The sequence below is a fragment of the Lagopus leucura genome, unplaced genomic scaffold, assembly GCF_019238085.1.
Source record: "Lagopus leucura isolate 7727_CA_CO unplaced genomic scaffold, USGS_WTPT01 Super-Scaffold_100008, whole genome shotgun sequence".
In the NCBI taxonomy this organism is placed as follows: domain Eukaryota; kingdom Metazoa; phylum Chordata; class Aves; order Galliformes; family Phasianidae; genus Lagopus; species Lagopus leucura.
In genome coordinates, this window is record NW_024962265.1 from 31433184 (window position 1) to 31458937 (window position 25754).

The 25754-nt window shown below is 41.3% G+C and overlaps 1 protein-coding gene across 1 annotated transcript in view; it reads right to left on the minus strand.

Moving 5' to 3' along the window:
* The window catches only part of TAFA2 (TAFA chemokine like family member 2), a 181680-nt gene extending 168236 nt beyond the window's left edge, over positions 1–13444 (minus strand). Inside the window, exon 1 of the mRNA XM_042872971.1 lies at positions 13381–13444. The gene's annotated coding sequence lies outside the window, so the exon portion shown is untranslated. The remainder of the gene's footprint in view (positions 1–13380) is intronic.
* Between the last annotated feature and the right edge of the window lie 12310 nt (positions 13445–25754).

Consider the following 25754-nt stretch of genomic DNA (forward strand, 5'->3'; position numbering starts at 1 on the left):
GCATATCAGATTCTGCATTCCCCTAGATTAGCACTTGGAGGGCACGCAAGCTACAGGTGTCCAAACTTTTGACTTGCCTGGGTCACACTGAGTGAAGAGGAATTGTCTGAGGATGATGTTTCGATTGTTGCTGAGCAATGGGTGTGAGCCCAAAGAGGTCTGGGCCAGGCCACTTGGCAGGGAAGGGCTGCCACCATGATGGTGTAGGGTAGCAGTCAAAGTTAATTGTTAGCTGTCCTGGGCCACAGGCAGGTTGTTCCAAAGTGAAATGCTGTGATGCATCTGAATCTTGTCCTTGATTTCCTTTGACTATGAAGTTAAACAACCATCACGCAGTTAGATAGCTATAAGTAGAAACATTTTAGGTGTCAATTTCAAGTTGAATCCTGCCTCTAATGTCCTCTTTGGTAGGCTATGGACAGATTTCCAACACCAGAGAACAGGCAGCACTGCATTCCTCTTTATAACCACACAAAGCAGCAGCAAAATGACACAAAAAGACTTTTACCCTCTGTACATCACTTGAATCTCTAAAGAAGGAGTTTCTATTGTCATTAAATTAGGACATTGCAATTTTGAATGCATCTTTGCAAAGGTTCTTTGTGTAACAATAAAATGAATCTCAGTTACAAAGATATTTACTTTGAATCCAATATAGCTCATTTGGGGCTTTGTTTGTTTGAAAAGATGTCTAGAAAGATTCTCTTTTCAAAATTTTTATGATTGCTCTTGAATTTTATTTGATGGTGCACCATTATTACTTTTCCCAAAAAACCTGGGGAGTTAATATGTTTTTGAGCAGAGACTTCAAGATTAAAAAGAATAACTTCAGCAAATAAAATTACTATCATACGTTTGGACAGGCAAAGAAACATAATACCATGAGACTACTACTTCACCTAGCTGTATCATTCCAAATTATAAAATTGAATCAGTGGGAAAAATATTTTCAGGCCAATCGAGTAACACAATAGTAAAATACAATTGCAGCTGTTCTCCCGCTTCTAGACTTACTAATATTGGTTAAAGGTAATTCCAGCTACAAGTTTTATCAGTGTTGAAAATGCTGAAAGGCGGTTCCACCTTTACCTTTTCAATCAAAACCAGCCACCCAAAGAGCTTTTATTATGAGAGATTCATAGAGTGAATTTCAGAGTATCTGCAACAGTTACATGAAGGGCTCCACTATCTTTTCTCTGACAGATTTAGGCCATCTGAGCAGGTTTTCAAGTTCCTTCATCACCTCAGAGACTGAAATTAAAAAGGAGGTGTGTGGCACCCAGTCTGAAAGCTTTGCAGTGTTGAGAACCAGCAGAGAAACTGAATATGTGGCGTTAACCATGGAGGGGCATTATGCTATTTTAATAACTAACAGTAACAACAGGACTGCTAGCAGTTACAAAATTAGATGCATCTCTGTCCTGTTGCTGATGACCTTTAACATTTTTCTCAGGAAGCTATTCAGTTACAGAGATCTTTGAGCAACTGCAGAAGGCAAGACAACCAAAGGGCTACCAACTGGAAGAGAGAAATTGATGAGTAAGACAGCCCTTGTTTTTAAATCCATGTTATATTTTGCTATGATTGATTCTTAGCATTAAAAATATCTTTCATTTTTTTCTGGTTGTTTATTTTCAGAACCAGCTACAGACCATTTAGACCTATCAAGCAAGCACAGTGTTAAACTGAGAACATACTGGCAAAATAATGACTACAGTGAAGGAGAGAGAAACAACACTGAGGGATAGGAGAAATGCCCACAAACAGTAAAGAGAAGAAAAATAGACTTAATTCAGGAAGCATGACAAGTTCATTGAAAATTTAACTGGTAAAATAAAACTCTTGTAGAAAATTGCTACTATAAATTATTATGCTGGTACACCCAAAAAAAAAAAAAAGCAAGTTCTGCTCTATTATTACATTACTTCTAAAGTAAACCAGCATTACTACTAATTCAACTTAGAAACCTACTTTTTTTAGAGCCATACTTTTATAAGTATGAAGAAGTTCTTGATTGTTAGTACATGAGTACTGATCAAAGACAATATTTCATTTATGGTCAAGGAAAAAAAAAATTTCAATCTAATGGAATGATAGATTTGGTTTCATTTGTCTAAGGAAATGTTTCTTGGACAGAAGCCTAAGTTAAAGACTGTTTACATGGAAAAAAAAGGAAGGGCATGCACAATCTCTTTGTTCTCATTTTCCTCTTCCCCAGTTGTTATCCTGACTTCTTCAATGCTACAAAGTTTTTACAACAGTTCAGAATGAACTGGCCTGGAACAAACCAGGGTTCCATGGTAAAGTCATGGGCAGGCATGCCTTTCCCCTATACATGGCTAGAGATTTCTCAGAAACATAAAAAATATTTGAAAAGGGCACAGAATGGAGAGAGAGCAAAAGGCACAGGTCAAGGTCACTTTCTTTCCTCTGAAACAGGAACGACTGCTCGACACTTGCAAGTATTAGCATTATGTGAGTCCTCCTGTATTAGTGTTATGTGAAATATTGGCCACCACCAAACAATGGAAAGCATATGACAAAAAAGTAGCATTTTTCTCCCTGTCTCACATTCTGATTTCCTTCTTTTTTTAGACTCTGTTCCCACTTGTTCTCTGGCTCTGAACAAACCAAAAGTTTCTTAATGGAGCAACTTCAGAAAAGAGAACTCCTGGATAAAAACTAAATGTCTTTATCAGGACCATAGTCACTGGAGAAACTTAACCACAACTTACCAAAATAAAAGAGAGGAAGATTTTGCTCATGAAGCTATTTCCTTTTTCAGTGGGCTCCAATGACAGGCTTCCTATTTCATGGGCAATTAAATGACTTCAACAGCTCTCCAGATATGAGAAGAGACTAAGAGAATAACAATTTTAAAAAGATAAGTTCTACTAGAAACAATTACACTGCAGGAGCCAACATATAATTACGCACTGAGCTCCAGCATCACCTCTGCTTCCACAAAAGCCATCTAGTACCAGAAACCCCTATGCCTGACTCATCCTGTGGCAAAGACCATCTGAGAAAATAATAGAGCCAACAAACAACCCTGAAGGTGGTAAGACAGAGAAAGGTATGCTTCTCTAAATCTTTATAATCTGTCATCACTGTGATCTGTACTCCACAGCCCACTGCTTAATCAGGTCTATGTGCTGCAGACAGAAAAATTATGCATATTTCTATAGGTTTCTGTTGATAATATAGACTGATACACACAAATTTTACAAATGTAGTATAGCTATTCATATAGAAGCAGCTCATGGCTTTTTCAGAATTGTTATACTTATTGTGACTAACTGTCTTTTATAAACAAGTGGAAGTGCCTCCACCCTCCCCCTCACCCCCATTCTGCTTAAGCAATGTTGCAGAGGAAAGCATCCAGGTGAGTTCTGAATATCTCCAGAGAATAAGACTCCAGGACCTCTCTTGGCAGTCTGTTCCAGTGCTCTGTCACCCTCAAAATAAAGAAGTTTTCCTCATGTTCAGATGGAGCTTCTTGTGTTCCACTTTGTGCCAACCATTCCTTTTTCTGTCATTGGTCGCTGCTGAAAAGATTCTGGCCTCATCCATTTGACTCTATCCACTGGAAATTCATGAGCATTGATAAGATCCCCTCTCAGTCTTCTCCAGGCTGAACAGCTCTAGGTCTCTCAGACTTTCTTCATACGAGAGATGCTCCAGGTGCCAGTCATCTTAATGGGCTTTTGCTGCACTCTTTCTAGAATTTTCCTGACTTTCTTGAACTGGGGAGCCCAGAACTGGACACAGTACTCCAGCCATGGCCTCAGGGCAGAGTAGAGGGAGAGGATCATCTCCCACAACCTCTTGGTTATGCATGTTGTGACCTAGGATACCACTGGCCTTTCTTGGCCACAGTGGCACATTGCTGGCTCACAGTCAACCTGTTGACCGCCATGACACCCAGGACCTTCTCTGCAGAGCTCCTCCCCAGCGGGTCAGTCCCTAAACTGTACTGACACATGCAGACTCTACATTTGCCCCTGTTGAATCTCATAAGGCTCCTTTCTGCCCACCTCTCCAGACTGCACAGATCACTCTGAATGGCAGCACAGACTTCAGTTGTGTCAGCCATTCTTCTCAGCTCCACATCAGCAAATCTGCTGGTAGTGCATTCTATCCCTTCAACCAGGTCACCAATGAAGATGTTAAACAGTACCAACCCCTGGGAAACACCACTAGTTACAGGCCTCCAACTAGACTCCATGCTGCTGATCACAACCCTCTAAGCTCTGCCAGTCATCCAGTTCTCAATCCACCTCTCTGTCAAGGTAGACAACTACTCTCCCCTCATTTACTCTCATCTACTCAGCCAGTCGTGACATCCTAGAAGGCTACCGTATCGGTCAAATATGATTTTCCTTTGGTGAATATATGTTGATTACCCCTGATAACCTCCTTTTCTTCCATTTGCACACACTTCTCTTGGAAGGAGACCACGAGTTACAAAAAATTACAAAAAATTGCTCAAGTTAAGATGGTGAGAGAAAGACTGCAGAAAGACTGAAATACAAAACACAGAATAGCTTTGGACTTAGGGATTAAATGATAGATGGTGTTTTCGTTTCAATAATTACTGAATTATTGAATATACTGAAGTACAAGCCTTATGAGAATCAGCTGAAGGAGCTGGGATTGTTTAGCCTGCAGAAGAGGAGGCTCAGGGGAGACCTTATTGCTCTTAACAACTCCCTAAAGGGAGGTTGAGGCAAGGTGGGGGTCAGCCTCTTCTCTCAGGTATCAGTGATAGGACAAGAGGGAAAAGCAACAGAGGACGGCTGTTAGAGACATATTTTGAGTGCAGCTTCAATACAGGTTTCACAGCTGAAAGATGATGACTTGATGACAAGTCATCATTGATTGATGACAATATACATTTCTGCTTCCTGCCATGGCAAGATCATGGACAAAGTTTCCCTGTGACAATCATTTCTGTATTTTGCTAAAGTCTAACTCTAAGTAGTAGAGGAGAAAAATAAAGATTAGAACCACAAGCAAAGCTATTAGCAGAATGTGTATCCATTTACAATATTTAGTGTTTAATCACTAACTAGATACAATTAAGCACAATGACAGAACCAGAACTACATCACCTGAACTAGTAGATATTGTTGAATTTAATAAATACACAAATGCAAGGTGAGGTATGAGCCACAAAGATTGAACTCACTCAACTGAGTAATTTGTAATTTTTTACAAAATTTTATTAGGTAACTTAATTTTAAAAATTATTCTAACAAACTGAACATCACAATTAAAGAAATTAACAAAATATCAGAATAACATCCCAGTTCCAAGAAGATCACTCCTATGCAATATGTATGGAGTACTGTTTATGTCAGTGTATAACATAAGTTTACTTAAAATATTCTCCTGGGGTGGAGTCAAAACAAAAAAAAAATTACTCACCCATCCATGTATCTTTTTTCATTTTGTGTGTGTTATTAAAATAGCATATACAGTACTCTTGTCTATATTACTGTTACAACATGGTGGCATTGGACTGACATAACGGTCTTAGGAGTTTCCAAATATAAATATATACTAATGAGATAATCCCTAGAGCATGGATATGGAGGAATGCTATCTAAATAATGTCACTTCTATTGCAGAATTGGTTTCAAATTAATTGTTTCTTTCTAAAGCCATAATTATCAGGAGGAATGTAGTTAGTTAGAAAAGATGAAGTTAAAAAGTGCATAATGCTTAATAGCTCATTAAATAGAAAATATACTGTAAATTTGGGAATCAGAATGACTCGCAGCTAACTGTGAGATGATGGGTCATGGCATATGAAAAGAGACTTTTTTGGCAGGAAAGCAATTTGGTAATGCTGACTGCAGACTGCATTTTCTTGACATTCCAAAAGATCATATGACACCAATGCAGATGAGGTGAACAGTGAAGAGAAAAGGAAGGGCAAGGAGAGCTAGAGGAGAAAAAGTTAAGTTATGAGTGTCTGGGTGGATGATGAGAAAGAGGGGAATACAAGAGTCATTACTGCAAGTTCGAATTTCAAAGTGGGAACAAGAATAAGATTATCGAAGAGAGTGCAGTCAGGCAGCTATTGTGATAGCAGCGTCAGCGCTATTCTCACAAGGACTTTTACTTAGAATTCATATAGGTGAATAATTAGCAATTTTACTTTTTTTTTTTTTTTTTTTTTTTTTTTTACAAGAAAGCATGGTAGCTGTTATGTTCCAATTGCTCTGAGTATGTTTTTAAAAGCATACTTAATTTTATGAGTATGAAGTGTGTATTTGCCAGGCATCAAATCTGTGTTTCTAACAGATGCAACAAATCAAAGCAACTCTAAAGAAAGTCTGAAACACTGAGGAATAACTATGCTGGTAAAAACAAAAATAAAAAGATTACATCATAGCCTCAAAATGAAAGCTCAGAAAGGGCTGAGCTAAGCTCAAACTTCCTCCTAGTTCACTTACACATGAGCAGTGACCCCAACACCTATATGAGAGGATGCAAACATGACCAGAATGGGGGAAGGCAGCTGTGCAATTGCAATCACAATATTAGGCGATGCAGCCCATAGGAGCCTCCACAAATGTGACAGTTAAAGCCCCACACATCCTTGTAATGTTATCTAAAAGCATGAAGTGATGTACAGAGCCCTGCTGCATGTGGGCACAAATTCCCAGATTTAGCATGTGCATCTGAAAAGAGGCAGAAAGTTGCCTACAGTTCTTTTTGACCACAACATGATCTCAGTGGTAAAGAAATACTTCTATCAAATTATGTTGTTTAAAAACAGGATATAATACAATAATTTTGCCATAAAGGAGTATGAATGCACATTCATTCTCGTCATGGGGAAGAAACACATCTCTTAGGGCTGGAGTTTAAACAGCAAGTGGATTCATGGCTACATTTCTTTAAGCAAACACCTTGGTTAAGAAGATCTGGGTGCTTTGGCAGTAGTATGCTTGAAGTATTATCTTAATCCCAGTGTAAGAGATTTCCTTCACGGTTTTAGATTGAACAGAAAAAAGCAGGATCATATAACGAGAAGTGTCAGGCAACATTAACCATATTGGCTGATAACAACGTATCTGAATATATAGCTTGTTATGTTAGCATACAAATACAATTTTTCTTGTCTTGATTCCAGTAAGCTTATAAACCAGAACTTATCTCACTGTATTTACCACTGTTACCAGGCATCAAGATAAAATTTACCACTTTGCTTGAGTATAACTTGTTACAATATAGATATTAAAAAATTTTTTAAAAAAAGGGAAAAATCAAAGATAAATAAACACAAGGTAACACAGTGCAGGGAGAGTATTGTTCTACTGCCATGGCACAGAAATAGATCTTTTTTTTTTTCTGCAGTTAAGCTTTAAACATGACCTCATTTCTTGCAGGAAAACCACAGCCTGATATACTTTGTCAGAAAGTGATATTTTACTTCAGTGCCGCACCAGTACCTTCACATTTGAAGAATCACATGACTGCAATTTTAGTTTCTAATACTATAATATAGGGCAGGTACCTGCAGCATCTTTCTGAACATTACCTGCTGTTATACAGTCTCTGTTCTGAAGATAAGAGAAATGAATGTTTACAGAAGGCATAGGGCTGACAACCCGTAGAAACAAAGCTCAAGTCTTGAATTTGTACTCAGAATACAGACACAAACACAGCCATTTCAGCAGCACCCCACCCACATGCCTTCAACATGGATCTCTCCAAGCAGTTGGCAACATTTATTCAGGCTCCCTTCAGAAAAGTCTGCAAGCACATAATTAATTTGACTAGTCCCATTGAAGCCACATGCTTGCAGCTGAAATGCCTTACTTGATCAGAGCTCAGTTTCTGCCTCTCTGTGCTCACAGCAGGTGCACATCCTCATTTTTGCCAGCAGTGACTTTTATGGTCTGGCCAGTTCCATAGTAAAAAACAGACTAAGACTACTAACTCATTTTTGATAAACCATGAAACAAGCTTCAGATACTACTAACTCTCATCCATTACTGGAAAAGATCCAAGACCCAGTGAGTCTGCTACATACAGACAGCATAAAATGCCATTATTTTTCTGCAGAGCCACCAAGCCACCCTGACATACTTTGCAGCATTTGTCATTAAGTGCAATGATACAATAGCTAACGATGAATTATGGTTCAGTCTGGAAATCAAAATACCAAATGGATACCTTCATAGGAGCAAACACCAAAAAGTCTCAACTGAAAGGGGATCAAGAACTGCATTGCTCTAACACAGTGCTCACAGATCGCCTGCTTGCATGGCCGTTAAGAAGGCCCCTAACCAGAACCTGCAGATCGAAGGCCCTGGGACAAGTTTGCCATATGTGGTTTCATATGGTGAGGGAAAAGTCACAGGCAGAGACTGTAACCAAGAAAAGTGCCTTCAAAGAGAAGCTCAGAGGGGCACAAAAAGCCATTTGGTTATCCGGGGGCAGCACTACATCCCTCACCTCATCCCACGGCACAGCAAGTCAGACAGACACAAGGACAGGGCCAAACACACAGCCCTCCAGGCTGCAGGGAGATGGAGCAGAGGCCACCGCTCCACCTTATCAATATGTGATGCAGAAACTGCAGTGGGGAGAGCAAGAGGGAAAAAGCCAATACGAGAGCATCAGTGCAAATGTGAGAGACTTGTCAGGTCTGTGCTCCTGTCTCCAAAGGAGCTGGTGTGAGACTGCATGTTACTGAGAGATTTATTTTAAAACGTATTATATTTTGCCTTTTTTTTTTAATAAGGAAAAAAGGAAAAGAAAACAAAAACAGAACACAAGATAATTGCAGTCTGGTTCTAATAAGCCAGTTAAAATATACAGTGCTGCAATTACGCCTCCTTGCATTTCAAAAAGTTAATTGCTTTATCAGATCAAGCCAGTGGTCCATCTAGTCCAGTGCCTCATCTTCAAATAGCGGATGTTTAAAGCTTATTGCAACAATGAGAGGCAAGAAATCTTTTAGGAAGCAAGAGACCAGCAAGCTACCAAAAATAAATATAGGGTTATTTATTTCAAAAATATTTCATACGAAGTAGCCCATTTCTTAATTGTTTTGTTATTTATACAACTGAGTAGGTTTGTTGACCTGTGCTTGTGCATTTATTCTTTTGCAAAGTTTGGCAGTCTAAAGCACCTAACACCACCTCAGTTCCAAGGCACGATTTAAGTGTAGAAGATTACCCAAAAACTCACAGTCTAAAAAGAACTCTACCTGATTTCATCTGCACACTGCCCTGTCCTGTGCCTCTCCCTTTGGCATTGTTAGAGAGATGCTCAGATGCTTGTAGTACAGGAGGCTGTGTACAGTGCTGTCCTGGTGCTGTGAGACCTGTGTTCAGGTTTCCTATTACAAGATCAGCAAGATGTGAAGTAGGGCTGCTTGAATGTGTAAGCCATTAGCATAGTACAGGTTGCGAGGTTGGATGAGCTTTAAAGAAGAGACAAACATAACTTCCTAATTTTTGTGCAAGCACTTATATATGCAATTGCTTCCATTCTGCAAGGGGGAGGGATCAAATCTATAGAAAACATTTTCTAGTGCTACATCAAGCAATAGCTACTGCTACAATGCTTCCCACAAATCAGTGTTCTAACACAGGAAACACAAGAAAAAGCTAAGAAAACTTCTTTTTTTTTTTTTTACATGACTTTTCCCATTTTTTTCTAAGTATATGGTGTTCTACCATAACTACTACTGTAAAGCATTATGTCTATTTTTTCTTTCTTCTTCAAAAGTGTTTTTCAAAACACGCTGCATGAAAGAAGCTCTATAAAAATGACTCGAATTGTTTATCTTAAAAATGCGACTGTTTTCCAATCGCAGTAAGAAAAAGTACATTAGGTGGCCATTATTATTTTGTCTCCTCTTCTGATAAATAACTGACTGTCTATGGTAACTACAAATGGCTGCAAGGGCATATAGAGAATCAAAGCACAGAAATCACTACCTTTCCAAGTTCTACTAGGAGCAAAAGGAGATTGCACTCAACACTGAATGACGTTGCTGTTGCTGTTTCCACATTCATTCCCACATCTAATTTTATAATTCTGACTTAGTTACGATGACTGTTTTGAAGCATATATTGACAGCTTGCAAAACTAAATAACTGGGCCAAATTTCCTGTTAAAATAGCCCCAAAAGTGGATTTGGGTATTTCAAAACTATTTCAAATCCACTTACAATGGATTTTGTGAAGCTCGGTACAGTATGTAAATGTGTTCTCACCCTAAAAAAAAAGCAATTGCAATCCTTTTTAGGTGCACTCTTAAATTCAGTGATCTAAAGATAATGGTGCAAATCTCCAGCTGGTTTAAAATGTCAGCACTTCAACTACTTCAGTGGAGCAGTGGAAGTCTACATCAGTTCAGGATGCCCCTCTTAACACATAAAAATGGTCACGAATGGGGCCAGATCAGCGTTCAGCTCTGCTGACATGGGAGGACCCTTCTGTTATATTCATCGAACCATAACTTTTGTCTCGATCCCTTTAAAATACAGCATCTCAAAGGAAAAATGGAAAATGTGTTTTCAAATGAAAAGTGCTCGCTACCTGAATTATCTGGAGATACAGCAGAAAATCAATGAGGAAAAAGACAACAAACATGCCATTCAAATGAGATGCATAAATATGAGACTGAACACTAATTAATTACATTTGTAGAGTCTTCACTTGCTGTAGCCTTTGTATCATTGTGAAGTCTGTTTGCTCTCAGTTATCTTGTTTGTTTGATGACATTTGACTAATAAATACACTGATGAATTGCAACAGCAAATGCCACCCGTTTATCACAAAAATAGAAAGTGCTCATGTTTGTGACACGGTGAAGTTAAGGGATTTTTTGTTGTTGTTTTGAACTTTCAGTACTTAATAAAGGAAATAATATTGCTTTCCCAGATAAACTTCCTGATCTTTATTTTAATTTTCAGAGAACAAGCAGCTGCAGAATAATGTGACTTAATGAAGCGTTTCTAATAAAATGCTGCAGAAGTTAAAAGAGGGATGCAGAACTGCATCATTTGGAGTAATTTTTCAAGATGGGGATCGCTTGTATTTTTCTGTAGATGGGTATTCAGTAATGTGACTTTTCTGTCTTCCAAAGTCAGTGATTTCCTTTAACATGGATAACGAGTTCACAGTTTTCAATTACTTATTAATAGTACGTAAAACACACAATATAATTAATGCATCATACTGCTCATGCAGTATTTATACTTTACACAGGTTGGTGAGTAGCAATTCCAGCCAGCAATGAATTTATGTGCAAAGATGTTCAGATCTAAAAAAATGCCACAGTATGTTTCTCTCACCAGAAACATATAGCCTGCATTTGTAAAGAGGTCCTTTATCAAGCCTGTCATCACCTGCCACGAAATTATGAAAGTTCTTGGTTGCTACATGTTTTTCTGCTGCCACAATTCAGTGTAAAGTATTATTTGCTCTATGTAAATCTAGACAGGGTTCAATGAATCATCACTTTGCAACTTGCCAGTAAAGCAATCTCCAACATCCATCTGTAGACACATCTATTTACTTCCATGCAGAACTACTTATTCATGTATTCCCTACTGGAATTATCAAGTGCTTTGCAAGAACCTACACATAAAGCCGAGACCCCTCTGCTCACAGGAAGAGATGGGAAAAAGGTTACCTCATGCATCCAGCACAATAAAAGACACTGCCACATTACTCATCGTTCTCTGATTATAACAGCATGACATGAATCAAGATTTTATCTCAAAGTCAGCCACAACCAGCAGCATATATAAAATCAATAGCACGTTTTTGAGAATCCCCTTATGTACAAACAACATATGAAGCACTGAATAGTAATTCTGAGCTGCAATCAACTAGTTGAGCAAAGCTCTCCTCTAGAATTACGGCACTTGGAGAGTTTACATTTATAACAGCGACAGTACTGTAGTTTGGGGAATTGGGACTCCGTGAAACCAAAAAAAACACACAGCTTTTAACATCGCCTCAACAGCGTCAGCTCTCCCAAATAAATTTTTAATCATGGAATTCCTATGAATTACTTTACTGTTCATCACACAGAAGATAATACAGAGGAATCGGTATGAAATGACTGCACAATTACTGTGGGAAAAGCACCACCGATGTAACCTTTGCCACCCCTGACAATAATGCCTCCATGTGCACTTTCCCAACTTCAGCTGAGCTGCGCTCCCTGTGCTGCTGAACTACTCCTTCGTGCGCGCTCTGTGCTACACAACATAATCTTAATTTATCAATTGGACTTCACTTAGATCAGCCCATAAAGCAGCTTTAAAGTATTAAACACGTAGCGGGCTGAATGCTAATGTCTGGAACTACTCAGTGAAAACAGAGAAACCAGATAGCAATTATCATTTAGTCAATAGTAATTTAAATGCATCCAGTGCTGCCAGAAGACCCCAAGACCTCGAACGTTTTATGGGGCTTCTAGGGATAGGGGTTGAGTGTGTTTATTATTCCGACTGAGGGTTCTCCAGGAGCTGAAGCACAGTTCTTTGAATGCAGAGCCGGAGTCGACCGGGGGTGATTGGGAGCAGTGAAGTGCTCAGGGCTTTGCAAAAATACTGATTATCTCTGAGCAAACACTGGAAACAGACAACTATAACTACACATATAATTTAAAATGCTTCAAAGCAATGATTTTTAACTCCTGGGAAGAATGAAGCACGCTGCAGAGATGTCTGACAGCTCCCAGCAGGGCAGTGTAGGCTATTTCTCCGTATTCTTTGCACAGGTTAGGGGTGTCCAATAGTACACTTCAGCGGGAACAACACGGGTTACGTTAAAACTTTGCCGTGCAGAGCCGTGAATGGCATGGAGCAAGGGGAAAGCCTTTTCACTGGGAATACAGAGCCTGTAACAGTGGTAAACGAGTTCACTGAAACGGAAGGGAAGCAGGGCGGACAAGACAGGTTTCATACCCTGCCTACACACAACTTGGGGAGCATTGGAACCACGAGGAAACGGAGTCACGAATCATGCCTTGACAGCCCCTTTTTTAACCGATTCATAAACGGATTGAGGGTTGTCAACCTCCGCCTGCAGCCGTCCGCTGCCCAAAACCCCGCGTCCCAGGGAAGTTAGCTGCCCCTTCCCTACCCACACGGCCAGGCTGAGCCCCGCAGAACTGTTTGGCTCACTAAAACCAACTTCAATTACAACCAAAACCTCGCAGTTTTCCTGCGGAGCGGCGGAGGTGGCTCCTTCCCAGCCACGCTCCCCAACTTTCGGACACCGGGAGGGAGGGAAGGAGGGAGGCCGGCATCGCCCCGCAGACCGGCCCGGCTCCGCGGCACCTCCCGGCCCGGCGCACGGACACCGCCCGCTCCGCTCCGTTCCCACTTACCTGCGGCCGCTCCGCGCTGCTGGAAGCACCCCGCGCTCGGCCGCCTCCCGTCAACGGGGAGCTCCGGCCTCAGCGCCCGGGCATCGCCGGCACACGGCCCGCGGCATGGAGCGGCTCCGCGCCCGGCTCCTCGCCGTTCGGCTCAGCCTCCCCGGGAGAAAGCGGGGATCCTGCGGGGTGATGCCGCTGGAGGTGTTAAGTGCGTGGGGAAAGAAGGGAGACACGAAATGTCTCTCGTGGACGATTTCAGAGTATTAAAAAGAGGGGGGAAAAAAAAAATAGGAGAAGTGTAGGAATTCGCTGTCGGAGAAGCGGCGGGTGAGGAAGTCCTGCAGCCCGGTGCGGCTCCGCCGGTCCGTGCGGTCCCGATTCAGCCCCGGCGGCAGAAGATGGGAGGAAAACCCGGCGCGTCCTGCAGCGATCCCTGCGTTACAGCGGCGCTGATTGGCCTGCCCGCCCCGCACGGCGCCGCGTCCCCCTCCTGCTGCCTTCTTCTCCCTCTTGGGAAAAGTAAACGGATAGAGAGGGCTTCACCTGCAGCAGCAGCAGCCGCCGCCTGCGCGCTCGGTTCCGCACCGCGCAGGAGCGCGGAGGAGCCCCGGGGCTGCACGGGCAGCTCCCAGCGCGCAGTGCCGGGGGTGGGGGACCCCGTCTCCTCCCGGCCGTGCGTCTGCTCCGTGTGTCTCCTGCCCGCTCGGTCCCGCGGCTGTCTGAGCTGGGAGAGCTCCGCAGCGTCACCCGCCGCCTCCCCAGTGCCCGCGCACAGCGGGGCTGAGCCGCCGCCTCACGCGCGGCTCTTCCTTCTTTCTCGTCCCCTCCCCTCTTAACAGCGGGACGAGGGGCTGCTAAGTTTCACACGCGCGCACACGTGGCCACCGGAAAGGAGCGGATCCCCGCGGTGCCGCGCTCTCCCGGGACCCCGCCGCGCCACGGCCGGGCAGGGGACGCGGGGCCGGGCAGCGCCCCCTTGGGAGTGAGCGGGGCTGAGGCCGGGGCAGGAGCGGGGCAGGGGCAGGAGTGAGGCGGCGGCGCCGGCAGCCAAAAGCTGGACTGTGTCTCCCTCCAGAGGGAGTCGGGAGGCACTTACGGCGGCTCCGGCGGAGAGAAAAGCCCGACTTTCCCCAGCCGTGCCAGCGAGTCCGTTCTCGCCAGCCTGGGAGGTGGCAGGTGGTTTTATTAGGGGTCAGAGCCCGAAGGGTTCTCCTCCTTCTGCCCAGCTCTGTTAAGGCCACGACAGCTGGTTGGTAGAGGGAAGCGCTGCTCGATGAGGATAAGAAAAAGCTCAGCTTGCTGCTTTATTTCAGTGTGGCTTGTGCTGTTGGAAAAAAAAAAAAAAAAAGAAAAAGAAAAAAGGATGCAGGAAAGTGGAGAGAGCCAAAGGACCTTCATTAATTGAAGTAATATCAAACACAGGGTCAGATTCTCAGTTTTCTCCCAGAATGCTTATCCATTTGTAGGTTGAATGGGAATGATAGTGTGCTAGGTTAAGAAGCATTGATTTACTTAACCATCCATCATCATTTTTTTATTGCTCTCTCTACCACCTAACTTAACAGCAAGTATTTGGAGAATAAGCTTTTGTTGAGCCTTTAGCTGTCAGCACACCTTGTACAATGCTGATGGTCAACCATGTGAGATGCAAAAGAAGGAAGCGATACCCCAGTTGTTACAGTACATGTTTTCTGTGTAAGTAAGGATCTGTAGAATGTTTGAACTTACTCTTTTTCTTTTTTTTTTTCTTTCTTTCTTTTTTTTTTTTTTTTTTTTTTTTCCAAAGCAAATGGAGCAGATCTGGAGGCCAATGCAATCAAAAAGAAAAGGCAAAATAAATGAAGAGAGAGCTTAATTCTCACTGCCTCACATACAAATAGGATAGAATACAAAGAGGCTGGTTTGGAAAGGGCAAGCTAAAAGTAGCTTGGCACATGGTTGTCACACCCACAGTTGAGGCAAGCACTGCAGTACACAAGGCTGCAACCTGCAGCCAAGTGAGAAGGCCCTTGGTTATAAGGACAAATGTGGTCTTCCTCATTTGAAGCTGTTAAAATAACATCACAATTTTCCATGCTGGTAACTGTTTTTCTGCATCCACAAAGGAATAAAAATAGTGCAGAAGAGACTGAAACAACTAAGACCATGCTGCAATCAGCTGTGTAATTTCAGCACATTGAGCAGACCTAAGGTAATGTGAATCCATAGGGGCTGGATGCTCCTTCCCAGCAAAGCAAAATGGCCATGGAACCTGAATATGTAACAGAATGGATATCCGTTACTTATCCATTGCATGGGCCAGTGGGGGACCACAAATATTGTTGCTGGATTAAAAGCAGCCAGATAATGCCTAAAGTGCAGCTGTTGCACTTTAGACATAGCTAACACCTTGTAATTATAGGAGTGCACAGATCTATATTAGCTGCTTTTATCATTATGCTCATGTTGACAGTGTATGGTGAGACCAGACAGTACTTGGCAGTTTCATGCTGATGTCCTGCTCTTACAAGAATCAGGAAAATGCATCCTGAGACACAGAACTACTGTAACCAAGTTAATACTAACATGTCACATGCAAAAAAGAAAAGAGGAACAGAAGGAAAAAACAGTAGAGAAAGCAACGGATAAGAGGTGTCCCACTTTGGAAAATGATATCGTTCTTTCCAGTGTGATGTTGTGGCACATGAGCAGTTGTTCCAGATCCCTTTGCCCAACACCTGAATACCAGGACAGATGCACAGCACTCACATGCAGGTTGGAAGGTTCCTGCGTGCTGCCACTGTATGGCCAGTGCTCCCAGGAAGAGCTGAAATGATCCATTACACCTTTGCAGTACAGCTGGCTTTGCAGATGCTTACTTAGTAAGGCTGACTCATCTCCAAAGGTGCATTTGGGCATGCTGCACATACACTATATGATAAATCTACTATTTTCTGGAAGTACCAGATCGGCAGTCTTTATGCTACACAGCCTCTATTTATATCCTTCTGACTGGAAAATCCCCAGCAGAATACTGTGGCCAAAGAACACAACACAGTTACAGAACACAGCTATTATATGAATGTCCTTTCTTGCTTTAGTTTTTGAGTTAGTGTCACTACATCTTACTTTTCTGGCTCTTCTACACACTGGAAGAAAAGCATAAAGCATAAAAATGGGCACTGGTTCTCACAACAGGTGTAATGTTTGGAACAACTTCAGTATTTCTATTTCAAGATGAACAGCACAGCATAAAAAAGGAGGAAAGTAAAAAGTTATTTCAGAATGTGGCAGTTCCATCTATGTTGATTTAGTATGTTTTTACACACCGATTTTACTCAGAGGCATGCATGTTCTGAGCTGCTGAATAGAAGAAAAGAACATTTTGGTGGACGTGATGATTTTACCTCTGGTGACTTCCCTGGTGTCTACCAATGATTTTGCTCCTTTATCTTTACCTTGAGATCATTCCCCTTCTATCACTCACCATGCAATTGACTTAAAGTAACTGCAAGTGCCAGTGACAGCACTGTTAGGTTCTCTGTTTCTCATTTGGTACATAAAAATAGTTTTACTTGGGCCTGATATAAAACATTTTCCTGTATTCTTTTATTGCCATCCCCTAATCTGGAGAAGAAGCATTCAACTTGTCCACCAGCATCCACAGGGCTTTTTTTTTCTAGACAGTGTCAAGCTTGTGCTCTTGCATTCAAGTTATTCTGTACCAGATGCTGGACTTGCATTTGTCTTTGTCAAACTTGAAGAGAGCTCACTTTTCCAGCCTGTTTCGATTTCTCTGAGCACCGGCTCTGCCCTACAGCGTATCGACTGTTCCCCCACCTCAGTATCACCTGCTGAGAGTGTTTGCCACTCTGTCATGCAGGCTGTTAGAGAGGGCTGTAAGCACATTGATTCCAGTATTCAACACGAGGAATGCCACGATGACTGGCCACTGCTCATTAAGCCTGCCACTCCAGCCAATTTGTACCCTTGTTATAAACCAGTACCATATTATAAGCCATCCAGTATATATCTGCACAATTTGGCCATGAGAATTTTATAGTAGACCATGTCAAAAATATCAGTGGAGGAAAGATAAACATCTACTGCCCTCCTCTTCCCTGCACAGCCAGTCATTTCAGTGTAGAAGGTAATCAAATTGGTAAGACACAGTTTGCCCTTGTTCAATCTACGATGACATTTCCAAATCACCTTCTTGTCCTTCGTATGGGTGGAAATGGCTTTCAGTGGAATTTACATCATAACTTCCCTGGGGACTGATTCCTACAAGGGTGCTCCAAAGGTAATGCCTCCTGTTTTATTATGTTGACTCACAACATCAGAAGTAGATGGGGGTGTTATGGCAGTAGAAGCTGAACCTTCCCACCGATACTCCATTCCATTTTGTTGCCACGTGGCAGATCACACACAGAATCACACAGAATCACAGAATTGTAGGGGTTGGAAGGGACCTCCAGAATGGCATCTGAGATGGAAGTGCATCTGAAGCAAAGGTGTGGCACCGAGTTCCTCTGGGTGGAAAAATTGCACCCATTAGCGTTCGCTGACACTTGCTGAATGTTTATAGAGACAAAACAGTGAATGTGAACGCAATGAGTTTGAGGGTGGTGCATTTCAGCAGTGGCAAAAATGACATGAAAGACAAACCACTTTCTGGATGGCCATGCAGATTTTTACAAACACAGCTTGCAGGCTCTTGCTCATCACTGTCAAAAATGCATTGCTAATGGTGATTATGTTGAAAAATAGTGTTTTGTAGATAAGGATTTGTCTATCAAACAGTGTTGCCCACTCCTTCAGTGCACTTGGATGCACCTGGTCCCACAGGTACATTTTCTTAAGAGGGCCCTATTCATCTTCCCTTATCACGGATGGTACTGTGCTCCCCTAAACTCATCTAAAGCAGAGTTAAACAAAGATAAAGAAATCCTGGGATGAATACTGTTTGTCTGACCTACTGCATAGAATATCATGCAAAAGGATCTATCTTCTTAAGCTATTTCATCAAAAAGAGCAAAATCCCCCAGGCTATAAGAACTCTAGCTATTTTGAAACACAAAGATCCTTCTTTCTAATACTTTGTAAAGCACCTAAGCTCCCTGAAGGGGAAAGATTTAAAAATCTGCACTCCTCATTTCTCATTTGTTACCTCTTGACAAGTCACCACTGACCATTTCTTTTAGGTCTTTTAAATATCATATCATAAGGCACCATGCTTTCTCCAGGTGTCAGAGACCCTGTGCTGCCAGATGCAGTTTTTGAGTCTTGGTCTGGAGAGGCAAGTACCGAAAAGTTCACTGTTAGTACATTTTGTGTTGTGGCTCCAAAACTTTTCTGAATCTACTTAATCTGTACAGGGAAAAAATAATCTGAAGGATTCAGATTAAAAGTAGAGCAGTGAGAATTGGACTGGCATGATCTAATTAGTTGATGTGGAAGCACTTGGTGCATTTATTTCTGTGCTCTACGTGACCACCCTCTCTTTTGGAAATAGTCATAGATTTTCTGTTGAACAAATCATTTGCTTGATTACATTAAGTATTTAATAAGCAATGTGTCTGTGTTTTATTACACTAAAAGGAATAGTCCATGGGTGAAACACTGCAGGGTGGACATTGGGCCACCTGTACTGCACAATGAAGTTGTAGATTTCAGCATGAATAAATGTAGTGCTGGTTGCTTATTAAAGTGCTACTCATGAGCATGGGAAAAGCCCAACACTATAAAAACTACAGTCAGAAATAGAATCTGAGCAGTTTTTCTTTTTTTTTCTTTTTCTTTTTTTTTTTTTTCTAAACTATTCCTCCTACTACATCTGTGGAACTGAACAGAAAATAGAAACCAGCATTAAATCAGGCATTTCAAGAAAGAAATAGGAGAGGTGGAAGGCATCAGTACATGCCTGGCTTGCAGCTGGATTACAGTATAATATAAAATATTTGTTGGCCACATAAGCATTTGCCATTGATCTGATACAGATTAGTAGTTTCTATTCTACTAATTATGTTAAAGAAAAGAAGTGAAAGCAGACAGTTGGTCAGACCATGAGTGGTAAAGGTAAGGAAGGATCAGGCTGATTTCACAAAATGAATCATACTTAGCTTTACTCCTGAAAATTCTTTGTTGAGGGCAACTTGTGTTGGCAGATTTGAGAACTCATCTGCAAGAAGAATTAGGTTTCACTGTAGAGACTCATAGTGCCATTTATTATCTCGTGACAGAGCATTTTCTAATCTGTGTGGTGTCATTTTAAAAACAGGCATCACAAATTCTGCTAAAAAAAGGTGTCAATGCTTATTAGCCCAGTAATTCAGTTCCTGCACAGTGGGAGATAAATTAGGGGGCTGTGAGATGTGTTGTTTGTTGCAAAAAAAAAAGGAAAAAAAATCACTGTGAACTTATCTGGGTTATTTTTTTCTAGAGAAATAATGTTATGTCTGTTTTATAGTTAAGACAGTCTTTCAGATTATATAATACAAAGTTCTGTGAGAAAATTTAGTGAAGGGTACAGTGCATTAAGTCAAATAAGTTGTTCTGTGTCAGTATTTCATTCTGACTTAAAGTCTTACTCTGAATTGTAACCACTTGTATTTTAATAAGGGAAGGAAAAATAAAATTACATCCAAAAGTGCACTAGGCTTGGGTATGTGTGTTAAAAAACATTAAAAGATGTCTTAAAGGTTATTACAGACTTTGTGTTTTATCATGTTTTAATGGCAAGGTTAAAAAGGCATTTTTTATATCACTTTTATGCAGTTTGTGTGTGGACAAAAGTAGATCTTCCAAGAGTTGAGAGCAAAAGTACCATTATTTAGAATATTACACACTGTATTTATTTCAAAGCAGCATGAAACTGGAAGGGGAAAAAAAAGCACACGGAACTCAGAAAACTATCGTCTTTAAATGATCTGAATTGAAGATTTCAATATGTTTTTAAAAAAAAAGACCACTGAAAAGGAAATCTTTTTTGGGGGGATAGGGAGATGGGACAGGTAGCTATTAATTCAGAGTGAAAAAAAATGCCTCTGATTAATGAAGAATCCAAAAAAAAAAATCAGTTCCATATATGTAAAAAGTTACATTTTGTATTTAGAATATGTGCCCTTTCCAATGACATTACGAATGTGTAGCTAGTGGATTGCATAGCAAGCAGTCAATATGAGGCACTTCTCTTCATGTAAATGTGAAAATGTGAAACGTGAAAGCAAACTCTGTATACCTAGAGAGGATTACTGCCACTTAGATCTCAGGATCTGCAGGGTAGGAAGTCATAGTTGTATGAACTCTGCCTCCCTCCTTCATCAAATACAGAGCAGGAAATGCTAAAGGATGTGTGGCTTTGAGTTCTTCTGCTTTTGTGGCTGTCATTGTCTGGTTTCTTTGAAGGCAGTAAGTTTGTGCTCAGCAGTCCTTCAGATTAACCTTGCCTTATTCATGGCTTAGACTGCATGGTAGCAGAGTGCTGTGATGTCTGATACTGCTCAGAAGAGTAACTGCAAACCTCCCTCTGCTGCTACAACCGAGGCCATACTCACCTGAACAAGGAGAAATTAATCACTGGTTACCCACATTAAAAGCCACAAATGGATGGACAGAAATGTCACCACTTGACTCCCCACCACAGCCCACATGAACCCAGCTGGGGCAGCCTGCAGAAACCCTCACCCTGTAGGATTGCCCACTTCAGCTCTTGCCATTGTGCAGAGCTTCACCACCTGCAGGGTGGCCTCATGTGGCACAACATCCATTCAAATTCCCATTCCTTGTTTACTCATGAGACACAGTATGGATGGTATCCTGGCTTGGTTTTGCTTGAGGCTAATGCTTCTTTTCTGAAATCCAGCCCAAGTACAGTCTATGAATACTGAGTACTAATTGGTGGAGCCCTGGGTCCTTGGGGACATATGGTCATGAGAATCGTTCTGACATTATCATTCAGACAAATGCTTAACTCCTTATATTTCTTCTAGGACCAATCCTTTCTGTGTGTGCTTTTAGCCCAGAAATTCATTATTGACAATGAATGAAACGAGGATTTTCACTTGTGCTCCAAAGGGCACCCACACGTAGCAGCTGCACTTACAGGCGGCTAAGCTGCGACTTGGCACCTGGAAACCGGCTCGTTGCTCAGATCTCTGCATGGACGTACTTGCTTTCCCAAGCAGCTCAGAAGTGTCTTGGATAGAGACGCACAAAAGGCACAGCCTCAGAGGCAGAGAGACTCCACTGCTGCTGCTGCTGGAGCGATAAACCCTCCGTGTAAATCTTCTTTGTTTTCCTCCCACTTTAAGCTCCATGGCAGATCCGCTGTTCCCTGCCTGACTCCAGAATTACCTCATTATCCACAAGTGCCCTCGTTTTCGGTGGCGTTAAGCACCCATAAATGTCGGAAAAGCCCGCAGAGTTGTGAGAAGGGGGGGAGTTACGGGGGAAAAAAAAAAAAATCAGGGCAAGTACGGTAATTGAGAGATTTTGCCGCTAGATGTCAGTAGGCAGAGCACAGATTCTATACGCTGCTTCACAGCATCTTGAAAAAAGACATATACATTCTTCTGTTCTTCTTTCCTTCCCCCCCTCCTCTTCTTCTGACACACATACGCACATACACACAGAAAGAAAATCGTCCTGGGAGCATTTCTTTGTGGTTTGTTTTGTTGTTGTTGTTGTTGTTTTCCACTGTAGCCTTACTGATAAAAAGCAGAAGATCAAATACCCAGCTAAGCTTGAGGTGACATATCAAAGAAAAAGAGTTGTCTAAAAGTTGAAGTTGCTAAACAGGCCGAATCGTAACAAGTGCTGTAAGCTCTGGAGCTAATGAAGTCCTATGGATTTTGCCTCATGGCTGATTGAAGCTTTTCCTATTCCGGGGAACTTCGAACTTTCTCTTTTTCCCTCATGGTTGATTGAAGCTTTTCCTGTGCTGGAAAGGTTCGAATTTTCTTTTTCTTGTGTAAGGGTGGTCCCAAGGGGCAGCCCTTCAGAGTTGCATTTGTGGCATTTCTCTCTCCTTTCCAGGCATCTTTTCTTACTGTAACTGCATTCTTTTAAGACTGCTACACATTTCCCATATTTTGCTCATACCAGGATGCTCTTTGCTGATGAAACTGTAGTTCTTACAACTTAATGTTAGTCTTCTCCTTTTATTCTGCTCCAATAAATAAATAAATAAATAAATAAATAAATAGATGGCATGAAATGTAATCCTTTACACCAAGTTTCCATATTCCTCCAGTGCAGTGAAACAGGCAGCATTGATAACAGTTGGAAAGAGTAGACTGACCTTCTCTCAGCATGTTTTTACTCCAGCTAAACTCCAGAATTTCTACAATGATTCCAGAGAGAATAAGATTAAATGCTCAGCACTTCTCTCTTTTTGCAAGCTTATGCTTACTCCAGCTCTTTTTGATTGTATTTTTTCCATGTTAAATTAATGAGCTTTGCTTTATTATCCTATCACATTTTAAGCTTTGATTAGTCTAGGTCTTAAAATGTACATAAAATGATTTTGATTTTATTAGCTATTATTTAAATGATCACCTAAAATTAATCCCTTTGTAGTGTGAAGCTGTTTTTGTTGCATTACAATGGTTGCTTATCCTTCCTGACCTCAAATTATATGACATCATAAAAATTTAGCAACAGATTTAAAAATTAAAGGGAAATTTTATGAAGCAGGAATGATAGCCATGCAGACTCATCTATACTAGTCTATAGTAATGATCCCTTCTGAGCTATTTTTACAGAAAGAGGTCAATGCTGTGAAAAGTTAGAATGTATCTAAGCTGGTTTTTGCATGACTGATGTTAAAAAAAAAAAAAAAAATTAGCATATTTAAAATGTCATCTTCAGCAGATAGATTCATTGCCATTTCACTGTTCTGGTATGATGACCCTTGTTCAGTAGCAAAGTCCACGCACCTTATCGATTTCCTGGGGTTAGATTTGCATGTTTTCTGGGTAATATGTTGTGTTTTTTAGTAGTGTGATAACATCTTAATATACGCTCTCCATACTGGAATAGCATTTGCTTTCTCAGATTACCTCCACTCTGTCACTTCTGTCTCAGCCCAAGCTCTCTGTGTCATGGTAAGCCTGTTCTTCCTTTTTACTCATTTGCCATATTGTCAATACTGAAGGTACTGTGGGATAAGGGTAGCTTTCATCCCAGAGTCTGCCTTTCTTCCAGGATAATCCAGTACTCTCATTACATGATGTACAATTTTTGAGGTCACTGGATTCTCTCAGTAACTGGAGACATCTGAATTCAATCACAAATGCTGACAGTGTATATGAATTTTTAATGCCATTGCTTAATATAAGACAATATTTCTTAAGTACTTACACAAGTTTCCAAATGCTCATTCTAAAGAAAATTCAAACCAGTTCATTCAAATTTTCTCAACACATTAAAAGCAGCTTCCCCACTTGCCCCACTACCACTCCTCACACTGGCAAACAAGTGGACAAAAAATGGGAGTTTTCCAACACAAACTGAAACTAAGTGCTCTCGGGTTGTCAGGAGGAAAAAAGTAAACAGGCAAACAGAATGTGTTTTTTTCCTCCTGTAAGTGTGATAAGCTACGTTTTCTCCTCCAGTCTGCGCTGATGGAAAGCACACACGTATGGTGGTTCTCTAAGGTGTGCAAGCCCAGACCTTAAGGTGATCTCTGAAACACAGGCCACACTGACTTATACCAAGAAAATTACTGCAGTTCAGAAGTCTGTTGGATTTACAGAAGTGGAAGGGGTCTGGAGGCCACGATGGGCTTGCCACAGAGCCAGCTGCTTGTGGTGGCTGGGCCACAGCTGCCTGCCTGGCTCCTGCTGCTCCTGGCTCACTCCTGCACTGCAGAGGGCTTGTCCTCTGCCTGCATTGTCCCAGAGCTCTTCTAAATCACCTTTCTGGCTTTCTCCTCCTCAAGAGAAAAAAAAAAAAATAAAAATGTTTTACGTATTTATTTGAAGATCTTCATAAATTCAAACTGAAAGAACTTAATTTTACACAGTTTGCTGTCAATCAGCAATCCTTTAGATTACATTATGGGCTGAAGGTCAACCCAAAGGACACAAGTAAAATAATTATGTCTGTATTTGAACGAGGCGTATGAGTCTGACCTAGACTGACTGGCCACCTCTTGAAGTACTCACGCTTCTTTTTCAAGGAAAATCTTGAATAAACGACAACATTTTCATTAAACTCTTAAATATATCTATATTTCCAACGCTAGTGTGTTATATTTTTAGATAATTTGTATTTATTTTAGTGTTAGCTAACAAAAACAAAAAATTGCAACACAGCTGCTCATTATCAGAAGCAAACAGAAGCACAAGGATATGCCTTATTCCAAGCGCAAGATTAAGATGTATGTTGGGGTTAAAGACTCCAAGTCACTGACATATCTAATGTACTAAAATAGACATCTAAACCCTTCCTATGACATGTACCAAGGAGTCTAGCTACACCAGTAATCACATATTCAATGCCAGACCCTCACCTTCCCTATAAATCCTTAAGCCTGTGCCTTCGACTTGCTTTCCATCCTAGACTATGTGTTGTAGGAAGTAACAGATTCAGTTCTTCTTGAGAACATTGTGCCAATTTGAGCCCAAGTCAATGTTAGCAACAAAAAAAAAAAAAAAAAAAGTGTCAGGGACTTTTCTTGTACGTCTGCTGCTCACTGTAGGTGCATCTGCAGTAGGTTAGGACTACAACACTCGTTCTCTCTCTTACAGTGGGGTTTCCTCTACTGAATTTACCATGTAGGTATAGCAAATGCTCCTGGATATATAAATCCTAGACATTCATCATTTTGCCACCCAGCAATTGGGAAGTGACATGGCTTATGATATTCCCACAGCTAACTAGATACTGAGAGGTTTATTTTAGGCCAAAATCACAGACAATTAAAGCTGAAGAAGCCTGCCAAGTGATGAATCTGACTCAGTGTTTTAACTCCCTCCTTATTCTCCTTTCACATTCCCACGTAAACTGCTTCTCCTCTCCCAATCCTTACATGTAAATCACAAATCTGCTGCAGTCCCAGTGTTCAGGAGACACATTCCTCAACGGTGAGCCCATGGTCCTTGCTTATTATCTGACCTTTTCCATAATTCAATGTGCCTCAACAACATTCTCTGTGTAAGCCTGTCAACCATGCAGTCAGACTCCTAATTCCATCATATGGACAACATCAGAATTATCACAGTTTCAGTAGACAATAAGGTCTGCATAAAAATTCCTTTTTCCCATAAAAACAACCCTTACCCCTGCAGTACCTGGGTGGGAAGCTGGAATTAAACCCGCAGTAGGCAGGTGAAGAGCACTGTGCCCATAGTCAGTGAACATCTCTGGGATGAAGACGGTGAGAAAGAAAACTTGAAATA